Below are 13,282 nucleotides of genomic sequence, written 5' to 3'. Positions count from 1 at the left end.
TATCCACCCCTTCCCTCCCCCCCATCCCCTCCCCACAACCTTCCACTCTAGGAGCCTGGGCTGTCAACACCAAAGCAAAGTGAAATTTAAACACCAGGGCTGTGCCCAGCACCAAAGGCCGTCTAGAAAATGGGGCCCTTCTGTATTTCAGCATGGGAAGTTGTCTCTCAGCAGAGACATAGCTCTCTTTTGCCACCTCTCTGAGGGATAAGACAGGTTGAGATAGGACAGGGTGGGATGGGAAGGGATGGGATGGCTCAGGCTCCTGGGCCAGGGCATTGAGCTGGTCCTCCCTAGCTGCCAAGGAGGGCTGGCTGGGGCATCCCTGACTGGTCCCACTTTCTAGCAGAGGAGGCTTAACTCTAAGGCCACTGAAAGGAAGTTGCTGTTTCCTTTGGCTCACCACGTCCAGGACTCTGGGGGATTACTCAAAACCCAAGTTTTAGGCATGGATCCCTCAGACACTACTAAGCCCTAGGAAAGCAGAGAGCAGAAGCCAGACCCAGATAACCCATTCCTCCCACCCTCCCCAAATACATATCTATGGGGGATGGGCTAAGGTACGGGTGTGGGAAATGGGGCTTGGTTGTGTGTTCTTGTTCCAGTTTCTAGGGGACTGATCCAAAGACTGTGTGGGCTCCCCCTGCTTACGCTTCCTCTCCTGGTTCATGCCCCTGGGCTACCCTGTCCTTTGATTATTGGGAGACTATTTTCTGGGGTCAGATCTTATTCTTATTACTTGTTCATCCACATCTGTAGCTTTCATTATACCCATACTCATACTCACACCCTCTAGTTATCCTGGGGTCCACACCCAGAGCCTGGACGCCACCCATTCAAATCAAGTAAATGAAAGAGAAGGCACACTATTGTCAAGAAGGAGAGTAATTTTATTAACATTTCAAATGTGAAGAGGGGCTGGGAGCCCAGAGGAACCCTTCCCAAGCCCGGCTGGCAGGTAGGCCCTCAGAGATCCTGGCTGGGCTGGGTGGGGATCAGCTTCAGGTCCATGGGGCTGAGGCCAAGGTTCTGTTAGCACAGGGTCTGGACCCACAGCTCTAGCTCTGTCCATCTCTGTGACTAACACTTAGTAGTCATATACAGGTAGGATAATTTAACTCCCCCCACACCCAAGGAGAAGGCCAGCCAAGGCTGTAAAGCTGAGCCTTGGCTTCTGGCACTGATCGGAGCCATGTGCCCTCAATGGATCCCCGAAGCAGCCTCCAGGGCAGAGCTCCATCTCCTACCAAGACACAGTCTTCCTTTTCCCACCCACCCCCACCCAACCAAAGCAAAGGCAATGCTCTTAGTGCCTTAGTGGGCAGGGCTTTTTGAGGAGGAGGAGGAGGAGGAGGATGAAGATGAAGTGCCCAGGGATTGGGGAGGGTCTTCAGAAACATCCACCTGTGGGAGAAACAAAAGGGCAAACTTCTTTGACCAAGTTATCCAGATGGGCTGCAGGGAAGCTAAGAAAAGGCCGGGCCTTGGCTGTCTCGGGGCTAGGGAATGGTAGGAAGAGAGGCAGCAGGAGAGTCTGGGGAAGGCCCAGCCAGCCTCTGAGCCCCAAGGCTCCCTCCCTTACCTTGCTGCTTGTGATAGGGTGAAGCTGGATGTCCACGGGTGCTGCAGGGAGGAGGGTCAGGAGGAGGAAGAAGAGGAAGAGGAGAGGGAAGAGGGGGGAGGAAGGAAGAGGGGGAGGAGAATGAAGGAGCTCCGGAGGTGCCAGGCTGGGGAGGGTGCTGAAGATGAAGATGAAGCCAAGGAGAAAGACGAGGATGAGGAGCTCCATGGCCCCATTTTCCCATGCCCTATGCCTCTTTAGAATTTATTCTCAAAGAAGTATATGCATAGGAAAAAGGAACCACGATCGAGTCTGGGCTTGAGTGTCACCATCTTGGTAGAGATGAAGAGGAAGCAGAAGATGCCTGGAGGAGAAAGAGCACACAGGTTAGACCCTGAGGCCAAGAGAAAGCCCCTCATGGTGAGAGACTCCTTTGTGGCCCCCTCACCAGACTAGGAGGACAGATTCCTGGGCTCCTGGCCCCGGGGAGCAGTGACCAGCATCGCCACATCATTTCCTGGACCTCCCCACCCCTGTCCCCAGCACTGTGAGCCACACTCACCTGCAAGTGCACCAAAATCTGAGGACAGATGGTAGTGGCAGGGATCGCTGCCTGCCTCCAGCCACTTCCCCCCTCAACAGACCTGTCTCCCTTCTTGGGATTGATTTGGATGAATGGGGGGTAGGGGGATGGACACAGTTGGAAAGTATCTGTGTCTTACCTGAGCACAGAGTCAGGGCCAGAGCTGGTACCTTACCTGAGCAGAGGGTCTGGGCAGGGGCCAGGGCCAGGGACCGCCTAGGAGTTGGAGGGGGAGCCGAGTGCCCAGCCAGCAAAGCCTTTGAGGAGACCAAAGCAAAAAAGGAAGGAAAGAAGTGAGAGAGACAGTTAGGCAGCCAGGGACACCTTACCTGCTCTGCTTGGGAGCCAGGAGCTGACTGGCTGAAGAAGCATTCTGGCCCCTCTCAATTTATGCCAGCCCGAGACCTTGGGTGAAGCCTGGCCATACAATGTAGCTAGTTCCTCTGGCAGCTGTAATCAGTGCCCACCTCTCGCCAAGGTCCCCCGCCCCACAAGTGCAGAGATTTGGCAAAGCAACAGCCCATGAGCGATGGAGGGGAGGGGTGGGGAGGCCACAGAGGTGGGGTGCCTAGGCCTCTGGGACCAGAGAGAGGCCAGGAGCTGATTGGCTGGAGGCTGACAGAGGAGGAAGAGTTATCACCGAGCTTGCGTCAAGAGCCCAGGGAAAAGTAGCAGAGGAAGAACTCTGAGTTCTGGAAGGCTGTAGGCATTTATCTCCTTCCAGGGCTGGCCTTCCTTTGCAGTTTGGCTCCCAGGGAGAGATAGCAAGGCCTTGGTACAAGGCTCGCTTTGCTTATCGGCAGGCACCCTGGCCACCCAGTTCTCAAGGTTAACATGTTCTTTCTCCATAGTCCATCCTCAGAGTAAGGGAACATTAACTGTTTAGTTTCTTCTTGCACTTAATTCCTGAGTCAGCTCAGCTCCAGGGCCCTGCTAAACCCTGGGCTAACCCCTCTGTGGCCTGGGGGCTTTGCAGACCAAGCTGGAGAGAGACGCATTTATCAAAGACCCAGTAGATGCCATGGCCCTCTCATTTCCAGAGTTATCCCCATGCTCCCAAGCATGAGTCCCACATGAGCTCAGATTAAGTCCAAGTCCTCGAGAGGGAGGAAGTGTAGCCTCCATTCCAGGAGAGGAAACTGAGGCACATAGGAACATGCTCCGAGTTACCACAGCTGCTACCCTCTGCCATGGAAGCCCAACAGAGCAGGGATGTCTGGGCCCCAGAGACTGAGACTTTGGGCAAAAAAGTGTGCCCATCACCACAGTTGCAGCAGCCATTTCTTTCTTTCTTTCTTTCTTTCTTTCTTTCTTTCTTTCTTTCTTTCTTTCTTTCTTTCTTTCTTTCTTTCTTTCTTTCTTTCTTTCTTTCTTTAACAATTTATTTATTAATTTTTAGTTTTCAACATTCACTTCCATGAGATTTTGAGTTTTAAATTTTCTCACCCTTCCTTTCCTCCCCCCTCTCAAAGACAGCATGCAATCTGATACAGGCTGTACTTATGCATTCATATTAATCATATTTTCCCATTAGTCATGATGTAAAGAAGAATTAGAACCAATAGGAGGAACCACAAGAATGAAGCAATAAAACAAAACAACACAGGAAAAGGAGAGCAAATAGTTGGCTTCCATTTGCATTTGGACTCCACAGTTCTTTCTCTGGATGTGGAGAGCATTTTCCATCATGAGACCTTTGGAGATGTCTTAGATCCTTGCATTGCTGATAGAGCCAAGTCTATCAAAGTCAGTCATCGCACAGTGTGGCTGTTACTGCATACAACATTCTTCTGGTTCTCAGCAGCTGTTTCTGAAGCCCTGCTGTGTGCAAGACCTCTACTTAGTGCTCACCCTTCTCCACCCCTTACCTTGGCCACTGTTGACCCCCTTCTTCCGGATGTTCTTTCATGTTCACTTTGGGTTTCTGTGGCACTCATCGCTTGGGTCACTTCCTAGCTACCCGACTTGGCCTACTTTGCTGAGTTATCATGGCCCCTCCCCCAGATGTCCCCAAGGCTCAGTCACAGGCCCTCCTCTCTTACTGATCTCCTCCACTGCCCTGGGTCACCTCTATCATTGGCTCCCTCATCTCTCTATCCAGTCCTCAGCTTAGAGCTGAATTCCAGGCTCAAACGGTCAAAGGCCTGTTGCTGTTGATTATTTCACTCATGTCAGACTCTTGCGATCCTGTCTGGGGTTTTCTTGGCAAAGATACTGAAGTGGTTTGTCAAAGACTAACTTGCCCAGGGTCACACAGCTAGCAAGTGTCTGAGGTCAGATTTGAACTCAAGTCCCTCTGACTCTGGGCCTGGTGCTCTATCCACTCCAGCACCACCTAGCTGCCCAAAAGCCTGTTGTAGATCTCCAAACAGATGTTCTGGAGACACTTGGCACTCCAAATGCCCAAACTGAAATTCATTCTCTCTCCCCAACTTTCCTATCAATACTGAGAGCAGCCTTGGGCTGCCCTGCCTCATGTGTCCACAAAGTGAGAGTCATTCTCAACTCTTTAAAAGAGGATTGGCATCTTTTACATCACCCTTATCTCCCAAACTGCCCCTTCTCTCTTCCACAAGAGAGAGAGTCCCTAACCATCCACAACAAGGGATAAATAAGGAAAGAGAGGGAAGGCACTTGAGTAAAATTGATCAATACATAATAATAATGGCAAACACTTTGCTTGATAGTGCCAGCTACCTGCCAGGCACTGTGCCATGTGCTTTACAATTTATTATCTCATCTGAAAACGAAATGCTCTTATGATTCCCATTTTACAAATGAGAAAACGGAGACAAACAGAGGTTAAGTGACTTGCCCAAGGTCACCCAGCTAGTAAGTGTCAGGCTGGATTTGAATTCTGTGGCTCTATTCATTGTGCCACCTATCTGCCCCTATGCCATCAAGCAAGTCCAACAATATACACAATGTTCTGCCCCTTAGGCTCACCTTTTGGGGAAAAGGGAGGTCAGGGAGCACCTTCTTACATCTCTTTTTCAAGGCCTTGGCCTCAGTCATCAACCCTCATTCTTACTTCTACATCATCCTCCATATTTGATGGGACTCCAAATTTTGTGGATCCTCTCTCCCCAACATGGCCTTCATTCATCTATCCCTCCTTCCTTCTGTCTATCCATCCATCATCCATCCATCCATCCATCTCTCCCTCTATCCATCCCTCCCTCCCTCTCTTCTCTCACATAGCCTCATCCCTAGTTCAGGCCCTCCCTCACCTCTTGCCCAAGTTACTTTACCAAAATCCTTGGTTTCCCTGCCTTGAGTCTCTCTATCACCAACCCCCTTCTTCCACTTAGCTGCTAAAATAGCCTTCGTCAGTCAGAGAGCCAACCAGACCATGACCTGTTCCTGGGGCTCAGTCATTCCTTCATTCTGAATCTGCAGGCTTTCACCTAACTCTGGGGCCAGAGCTCCACACCCTAGGCAAATCTCAGAACATTAGCTTTGGGTAAGAGCTCATCTACCACTGAACCCAACACATACCACCTGGCCTTCCCATCACCTCTACAGCACTGGTGATCACAGGGTCCCCTCTGTGACATTTGGGCCCAAAGGTGGAACTGAATGAATGCTTGTTGACTGGCAGATTTCAGGCCCCTGAGGCAGTGGGATGGCTGCAATGGGAAGAAAGCCCATCCTTACGTCAAGCCTCAGTCTGCCTGTAGGCCTGGCCACCAATCTTCTCTCTTCTGCTCTCTAGCTTTCAAAGACCTGAATACTTCTAATGTACCTCCTTCCCACCTACCCACTTCTTCTCTTTTCCAGGCTTCTTCACCTAATGCCCAAATGGCATGGCCTGAGGGCCCTTCCTGGGCAGTTAGGTGGTGCCAGAGCACATAGAGCATCAGGCCTGGAGTCAAGAAGACCTGAGTTCAAATTCGACCTCAGACACTTATTAGCTGTGTGTCCTTGGGCAAATCAAGTAACATCTTCTATAAAATGGGGATAATGATAGTGCCCACCTTCTAGGGTTTTTGTAAGGAGCAAATGAGATCATAATTATAAAGTGCTTAGCACAGGGCCTGGCACATGGTAAGCACTACATAAACATTGTTATTGTTCAGCCATGTCTGATTCTTCAGGACCTCATTTGGGGTTTTCTTGGCAAAGATCCTGGAGTGGTTTGCCATTTCCTTCTCCAGCTCATTTTACAGATGAGGAAACTGAGGCAAACAAGGTTAAGTGATTTGACCAGGGTAGCATAGCTAGAGGTGTCTGTGGCAGGATTTGAACTCAGGAAGGTAAGGCTTCCTGCCTGTAGGGCCCCAGGTCCATCTGACTCTCTCCACTCTGCCCCCTTAGCTGCCCCATACATATTCCTGCCTGCAGGCCCAATGCTCTGTGCATTGTGGCACCCTCTAGCTGTCCCAAACGTATGTGTTAGCTATTATCTATTACTATTATCATGGCTAATTGATCAATGCAGACAGTGACAATCCTCCTTCTTTTTTTCCTTCACTTCTCTCTTGTATTTTTTACTTCCCACTTTCTGTTTTTTGGCTTGAATCTTGTCCCCCAACTAGACTGTGAGCTCTGTGAAGGCAGGGGCAAAGATCACTTTGTGCAATATCTTTCCTTTATGAATGAGGAAACAGGTCCAGAGAAGTGTGAAACAAGTAATGGCCCCGAGACAGGGTTTGGACGCGGGTCCTTGGGCTCTGCAGCCAGTGTGTTTTCTCTTAAAGGACGCCTCAGGATGTCTCTCTGCGCTGCAGAAGCCCAGCTGGGCCCCACTCTTCTCTGGGAGTGGTTTCCCAGGGTCTCAGCACAATCCAGCTGTCAGTGAGCCAAGGGCATGGCGGCCCCTGTGAAGCAGCCTCTGGACGACCTCTGGGATGCTTGGCGCATGGGTGCATCGTCTGTAAAAGTTCAATTAGACTCTACATTTATTAAGGGTCTACTGTGTATGAGATATTGTGCTCATCCTGAAGAGTCCCAGACTTGGTAACTGGATGAGTCCCAGTTGAGATACTTCGTGAACTGTCCAGCTGACACCTGAAAGCTGGTGTGCTTCCTTATGCCTCAAGGCAAGGTCTTCACTAGGGACTCAGAGAAGCATTTGTGTGTTGAGGGGCCAAAGTCCTCAGGGGCTGCCAAGCCCTGCTGAAGCCTCCCTGATGCTGAGATCAGTTCCTAATCCAGCCAGCCCCAAACAATGGCATTTAGGTACACCCAATCTGCTTCCAAGAGTGGTCAGCTTTCCTGCAATGGGGAGGCCTTGGCTCCCTTGGTTAATGGGCAGCTCACTCTTTTAACAGAATTATAAAGGTTGGATAAAGTCTTGCTACCTAGATAATCTCTTAGAATCCCCTAGCCATTTAGAAAGAAAATGGTAAATTGACTGATAATTGGGTCCATAATCAAGTGAAGAGATTAACTTGCTAAGAATTGATAAGTAATTAAAAGTGCTTGAAATCTTTGCTTTAAGAAATGTACCATGTGATCACTAACTCACCTCCTGATAGGACAGGTCTCTTGGCCATGGGGCTGCCTGTAGGCAGAGTCATGCCCCCCCCCCCAGCTAGGCATTCCAAAGGAAAATCAGCCCCCCTTTTCTGGGGGGAGAAGGGGCAGTAGCCTTGTGGTCAGTGACTCCAAAGACAGCAGCCACAGGACCCAGAAGGAGAGGGGTCTGGGGCACACACCTTCCAGTATGGCTTGGGAAGAGGCACAGAAGTCAGAGCAGGAAGGACTCTGGAGGTCACTTGGCCTTGTTTTGCACATGTAGGAAAACTGAAGCCTAGAGACAAGGAATGACTTGCCTAAGGTGATCCAGCTGGCTAACTAAAGGTTGAGCCATCGGAGTGACAAGGAAGGTACTCCACCATTCCTTTGGGGAGATTCAAAGATGGCTAGGGCCCAGAGGTCTCTGCCCTTGAGGAATCTAGGGCCCGGTGAAATGAACTCCATTGTTGTAATGGCTTCCAACTGCCCATCCCCCCCGGATTTGCTCCTCATCTTAGCTGGGAGAGAGGACAGTTTCTGCTCTGCAGCCAGCCCCTGGGGGATGGAGGAGACCCCAGTGTATTTCTGAGTGGGTGTGTGAGAGTGTATATGGGGAGCTCTGGAGGCATGTGTCTGAGGGCAGCTGCTCAGGCCCTAGCGTTTCTGAGTGTGCAAAGCATTTATTAAGTCCATCTTAGAGATGAGGACACTGAGGCACGCATCTCACCAGCTCCACCACAAAGTCTGGTCAGTTCTGTCAGACCAATGTTCTTGGCATCTGTCTTCCTGTAGAGACTCACTCCATCCACTCCAGCAATAGCCAGCTTCAGCCCCACTTCTTCCAAATGGCTCTTCCCTAATCAGCAAGAGGGCTGTCTCTTATCACCCAGTATCATCCATGGTCTTGGCTGCTCTGAGCCCCAGGGACTTTATGAATGGTGGTCCTCAGCAGGTGTGGGGGGGGGACAGGGTAAGCCATTACCCATGAGTGTTGGTCACCCAAAGCAATTTGGGGGACAGACCTGAATGAGGGCTTTCCTTTCTCTCCCCAAGAGGGCAGCCATGCATCTGAGCAGTAGTGGAAGGACATGAGGCAGAAGCTTCTATGTGTTTTAGGAAAGTTCTTTTGTCTGCTCTATGAGGGATGAATGGGAGAGGAGACTGGAGGCAAGGAGGCCAGAATCCATGAACCAGGGTGATGGCCAAAAGAGTGGGGAGGGGATAGATTGGAGAGATGTCGCAGACGCATCTGCAACATTGACAACTGACTGGATACAGAGAGCAAGGAAGACTTAGAGACTACAGAGGCCAGGTGGGAGCAGGGACATCATAGGCTCTGCTTTGGCCTGGCTGAGTTTGAGATGGCCAAGAGGCAGCAGACCTGGGGCTGAGGGGAGGGAGGAGGGCTAGCGTCTAGGTCTGGGAGTCACCTAGAGACTGGAGCTCACTGCCTGCTTGGGAGGAGCACTCCCTGGGGATCTGGCCTCTACCACATCACCTGCAGACATCACCTTCCTCCTCAGCTCACCTTCATTTGTCCCTGATTCCACATTGCCACCATCTGCTCTGTGCCTGGCTTGATGTGGACAATTAGCAGGTCTTTGGACAAGGTCATTTCTGGGTTTTTTGCCTCCAGGATATCTTGTATGATTTTGACTGCTGTCTGGGAGATGGGGACAAGGATGCCTTTGATATGTGAGAAGGGAATTCTCGGGAAGATTTTGCAGGGAAGGCAAAGTGGACTCACAGCTCTGAATATTGTCTTCACAGCTTCTTGGGGACGTGAGGGTGGAAGGGGGTAATGATAAAATCTGGGATCGATTCTCAAGCCCTCAGCAGGTGGGGGTGGGTGGTTTTAGCCATTCCCCATGAGTGGGGTTGGGTACAGCCTTTAAGAGGGTAGCCATGCCCTCTAGCCACATGCCTACCTCGGGCAGGCGGCAGCCCTAGGTGTTGGCCACATTCCCTCCCCCCAATCCCAGCACATACCCTTAGCAAAGTAAAACTTCTCAGAGGCCACTGTCCCTGAGCTATTTGTCTGTGAAGCAACAGGATCCCAGCTAATGTGGGTCTTGTCTGCTCAGAGGTGGTCAGATAAGAGGGGGGTGTCCTTCAAACCAAATGACTTTATCCTGAGCACACTAAGGCCCCGAGCAGAGCTTTGTGGGGTAAAACAATGAGCATTTAACTATTTCTTTGCTTTCCTCTCCTGAGCCCCTGCTAGTCAGAGAGGGCACACCCCAGCTTGGCATCACATCCTGAAGGAGAAAGATGGAAAGAGCAGCACCCCAACCCTGGAAAAGCCTGCCCAGATGGGCTGCCTGAGGACAGCTACAAGAAAAGCCCCCCAGGCCCCGGGCAGGCAGAGCAGAGGGGATCCTGTCCTGGCCAAACTCCAGGGGCCTGTGAGGAGTCTGGACAGATGGAAGGGCGTCCACTAGAAACTTCTTGAGAACAGATAGGATCTCTCTGTAGCCTCTGTAGTCCCTCACTCTTTATTAGAGTTGGGGGATGGCACAGACATGCCTTCTAGGTAAGTCATTTTGGCAGCTGAGTGGAAGACGGACCAAGTGGGTTTCACACCACACCCTATTGACTGTTCTGCATTCTGGGAAAAAGGGGCCTGGCTGGTTGAGGCCATGTGCAGTGGTTTTGCTTGGCCCCAAGAGGCAGAGCTCAGGGATGTTGGGGGGAGGGGAGCTGCAGAGAGGCAGGCAACAGATCAATGCCAGCCCAGACTTCCTTACCAGGAGAGCTGGCACCTTGGAGGTTGGGCAGGGGAACTGGGGAGGGGACACCCCACCATGGAACGGGAGCTGAATGTGTGCCTGCTGGGCACGTAGCAGACATGAGGCTTCCTGCTCGGGGACAGATGGAGGTGGATGCCTCTGAGGTCTCCCATCTTTGCCCCAAACTGCCCACCCCTGTTGATTACCATGGCTTGTGCCCAGTGGCCATCCCTTAAGACCCTTTACCTAGTCATTCATGCTCCATCCTGTCTCAACTTACCTTGAATTTACTAAGTCTATAATACAATGGTCCAATGATTGTCAGCTCCCTAAGGACTGGGCCTCTCATGTGTTCATCACCATATCTTCAGCATTGGCACAATGGCCTGCACCCAGCAGGTGCTTAGTAAATGTATGGGGAATTGGAATCTAGGCCATGCTTTGCCCTTCTCCCCACACCTGAAAGTCCTTCAGAGCCTCCCCTTGCTCTTCAGACCAGTGGGTACCTCACCCAAGCCCTTATTCACTCTGGTCTGGATTTCTGCAGATTCCTGACTCATTTCCCCAACCTTCACCACTGCTGTCTGCCATCCATCAACAACATCCTGCCTCCAGACTCATCTCACCATCTCACTCCCCTTCTCTAATACCTGCTATAGCTGCCCAGGGCCTCCAGGGTCCCATGAAGAATCTGGGTTGGCATTCAAGGCCTCCACCACCTCATTTCATCACAGGACCATAGATGTAGAATTTTTTTTTATTAATTTATTTTAATTTAGCAACACGCACTTCCATAAGTTTTTGAGTTTTACATTTTTCTCCCCCTTCCTCCCTGCCTCCCTCCCCAAGATGGCGCAGTCTGGTACAGATAGATATGGAATCTTCAGAACTTAGGTACTGTCTAGTCCAACTCCCTAATTGTACATAGGAGGAAACTGAGGCAGAAAGGCTGGCTTGTCCATGGGGCCACCCCATGGAGCAAGCAGGCCTTCCCTCTGCCAGGCCCTGTCTCCCCCTGCACCTCTCCCACAATACCTCACTGCCCCCCTGCCCCACTAACCTCTCCCTGGCACCACCCTGACATGGGTCTCTATGACCTCCTAGCTGCCCCATTATTGTCTCTGTGGGGCCCAGTGGCTGGCACACAGCAGGTACTTAATAAAAGCTAATTGGGTGCAGTTGAAATGAAGAACTAGGAAAAGTAAATGGGGGCCCTGAAGTGCATAGTAGACACCGGTGTTGACAAGGAAGACATCTTACTGATGATGGAGTCCATGCCCCCCCCCACCTAGCCGAAACTATGGCTCAGAGAGGAAGCTTCTTTCCCAGAGGTGCCTCAGGCTTTAGTGTACCCCACCCCCGCATCTCCCTTCTAAGGAGTAAACAGAACCAACCCCCCCATTGGCTTGAAAGGATCCAAGGTGAAACCCTTTTCAAAACAGAAATGATTTCTTGTGACCCCCACAGTGTTAGTGTGCCAGCTGATGCCTGAGTGGTCCTACTCGCCTGGTCCTTGGCTTCCTCCCCTCCTCCCTTGAGGCTGGTGAATTCTAGGAAAGGGGAAGGAAGGAAGACTTGGACAGCCCCTACTATGTGCCAAGGTCTTTCTTTTTAAATTAATTCATTTTTTAAAAACCAACATCCTCCTGCTTGAAGCCCTGGTGCTAGCGCCAGCATCACTCCTTATATCCTGGAGGTGCTCAGGCCATGCTTTCTCAATCACCAGGCTCTCATTTCCTAGATTTCTTTGGCAAATCTCATGGAATGTTCCGTGTGAGTCAAGCAGCTAGGAGAGGGGGTCTGGGCCCTGAGTTTGAATCCATACTCAGACCCTCCCTGGCTATGTGACCCTGGACAAGTGACTGCACCTCTGCCTGCCTCAGTTTCTTCCCCTGTAAAATGAGAAAGTCCCTGGCAGTTCTAAAGTGCTAAGGTGCTGTGAACTCCTAGACCAATTATTTAGCTTTTCTGAGACTCAGTTTCTCTTTCTATCAGATGGAAATAATAATCCCAGACCCTGACATCCTTCCAGGACTTTAAAGTTTGTGCTTCCCCCAAAACAGCCTGGGAGGGGCACAGAACAAGTCTTGTTATCTCCATTATACAGATAAGGCAGCTGAGGCTGAGAGAGGCCAGAGATGGGGTCAGCATTGGAGCCAGGAGGGAAAAGGACCTTCGGGGTCATCTCACCCAACACCCCCATTTCACAAGATGGGGAAAGAAAGGTAGTGGTAGAGAAGAGATCAGAGCCCAGGAATCTGGATTGTGGGTGCCCTGCTCTGCCCCCACTGCCTTGGGAGAGTGAACGTCCCAGGAAACAGGGGCTGGGGTATTTGAAGCTGACCCCCAGTGGGGGGGCTTGTGAGGGGGGAGCCAGTAGAAAGCCGGGGGGGGGGGCTATGCCCCCTGCTCACAATAGCTAAACCATTTTCCTCCTCTTCTCTCCTTCTTGGTGCCCCCTCCCACCAAACTGGCCCTCCCCTCCAGGAGATGCGGCTGTTTGTTCCTTCCTCCCCTCACAGCTGGGGCCAAGGTCACCCAAGGCTGGGAACCAAGCTGGCTGGGACCTGTTTGGCCACATTGTGGAATTCTAGTGATACAAAGTCATCCTCCCGAGAGAATCAGTGTTGCAGAATCTGTGCCCTGGCGGCTGGCCCCCACGCTAACTCCCTGTGGGGCCTTGGGCAAGTGACCTTCTTTCTCTGAGCCTCTGTTTCTGCCAAGTGAGAGGCCCTCCTAGCTAACTCAGGTACTAACCCTCTGGGATTCTGTGCAGGACTCCCCTTGAGTGTTCTAGGGTTTCCTCTTTCAGCCCTAGTCAGGGACAGTGTGGGGACCCCCAGGCTCTGTCTTGGGCCCTCTTCTTTTTCACTGAGTGACCCATCTCTGCTGATGATTCCCCCAGCTGGATAGAGCAGGCCCTAGTCTCTCTCTTGGGATTCCAGCCCC

The 13,282-nt window shown here is 51.3% G+C and overlaps 1 long non-coding RNA gene across 1 annotated transcript; it reads right to left on the bottom strand.

Moving 5' to 3' along the window:
- Positions 1–869: 869 nt before the first annotated feature.
- LOC144456165 (uncharacterized) lies at positions 870–2,517 on the bottom strand. Its single transcript, XR_013485078.1, has 3 exons — positions 2,124–2,517; positions 1,583–1,925; positions 870–1,404 (listed from the first exon to the last, which is right to left on the bottom strand). It is a non-coding gene; the product is annotated as an uncharacterized LOC144456165 (long non-coding RNA).
- Positions 2,518–13,282: the final 10,765 nt, after the last annotated feature.

This window comes from Phascolarctos cinereus, unplaced genomic scaffold (genome assembly GCF_003287225.1).
Source record: "Phascolarctos cinereus isolate Bilbo 61053 unplaced genomic scaffold, phaCin_HiC Scaffold_3;HRSCAF=262, whole genome shotgun sequence".
Lineage (NCBI taxonomy): Eukaryota > Metazoa > Chordata > Mammalia > Diprotodontia > Phascolarctidae > Phascolarctos > Phascolarctos cinereus.
The sequence above is the reverse complement of the archived record's forward strand: the minus strand, read 5'-3'. Positions and strand labels throughout refer to the sequence as shown.